The sequence below is a fragment of the Stegostoma tigrinum genome, chromosome 19 (assembly GCF_030684315.1).
Source record: "Stegostoma tigrinum isolate sSteTig4 chromosome 19, sSteTig4.hap1, whole genome shotgun sequence".
Lineage (NCBI taxonomy): Eukaryota > Metazoa > Chordata > Chondrichthyes > Orectolobiformes > Stegostomatidae > Stegostoma > Stegostoma tigrinum.
Window position 1 is genome coordinate 57,275,452 of NC_081372.1, and position 1,646 is coordinate 57,277,097.

Sequence of the window (1,646 nt, forward strand, 5' to 3'; positions counted from 1 at the left end):
ACTGAACCAGCTCCAGCTTCACTCACTGTTTCTCTTCTAGCTGCTGCTGTTGCTCCTGCCTCCCTTGGCTCAATGCCCTGTGCCCACCTCTCCCAGGAGAGACAGCCCAGTCTGCAGTGTGCTCCTGGAGTCCATACTCCCCCAACACCAGCTCACATCGTCTCCCAGACTCCAGTTTGAGGAACGGTGGCCTGAGTCATTGTGTCTCATCCAGGCAATACTCTCACAGCAACCAATCACACCAACACATCATGTAGAATGACCTTTAAGTCCTGTTTGGTGGCTTCACCAGGTTGATGTCTCATCTTCAGGTGTGCCTGGTGCTGTCCCTGGCATGCCCTCCTGCACTCTCCATTGAACCAGGGTTGATCCCCTGGCTTGATGGTAATGGTTGAGTGGGGGATATGTCAGGCCATGAAGTTACAGATTTGCTGGAGAACAATTCTGCTGCTGCTGATGGACCACAGCGCCTCATGGGTGCCCGGTCTTGAGTTGCTAGATCTGTTTGAAGTCTGTCCCATTTTGCACGGTGATAGTGCCAGACAGCACGATGGAGGTTGTTCTCAATGTGAAGGGGGGGGCTTTGTCTCCACAAGGACTGTGCGATGGTCACTCTTACCGATGCTGTCATGGACAGATGGGTCTGCAGCTGACAGATTGGTGCGGATGAGGTCCAGTATGTTTTTCCCTCTTGTTGGTTCCCTCACCACCTGCCGCAGGCCCAGTCCAGCAGCTATTTCCATTAGCATTACGAAGGTTGCAAAGGCTTTAGATGGTTGTAGAATGATGGTTTGAGTTAATGAACTCCAAGTCCAGAGGCCTGGATTAATGATTGCTTGTGATAGGTTCACCAGTGCTGCTGGGAAATGAATTCAGTTTGTGAACTAAATGAGAAAAATAAAGCAAGCTAGTGCCAGTGGGGATCATGAAGCCTCTGGATTATCGGGAAATCCCATCTAGATCCACTGACATCCTTCAGGAAGGGAACTCTGTTGTTGTGACTGGCTGTGGCCTACATGTGACTCCACACCCAGAATACCCAGAATACCCAGACATGCTCGAACAGCTGGGTAACACTCCCAAAGACAGTGAGGGTTAAGCCTAATTTGCCGCTGTGTGAATGAATCAGAACAAAAAGGTCAGGATAAGGGATTTCTGTTTGACGGAGAGACCTGGATTAGATCCTCAGAGCTGAGGAGGTTCAGTGGAGATTTCAGAGACCTGTTTCAAAGAGTGACTGAGGATCGACCATCTCCAGTTCTAAGCGATCAGTCCCATGGTCTCAGGGAAAGAAATCTGACTTTGTTTACGCCCCATTTCTACAGAATTTGCTGGAGGATATAAACAGATCTAACATTTAGGCTTTGGGAAGGGATTTGGGTATGTTGTGACTAGCATTTGCCTGTCCATAGGGGAAGGGGAGAAACAAATCATGCAGTTCACTCAAGGAGCTACGATGGGCTGAATGGCCTCATGCTGTCATTCCTAACTCAACTGTTTCAGGATACAGACTCTGACTTCCTCTTGTCGATAATCGCAGTCCACAACAACAAGGGAGTGCTCCATGCTGCAAAGAGGTTCCTGCCTCTATATCACTCAGCCAGTAAATATTGGTCTCTTTAGTCACACCCACATTCGGGAGCAAA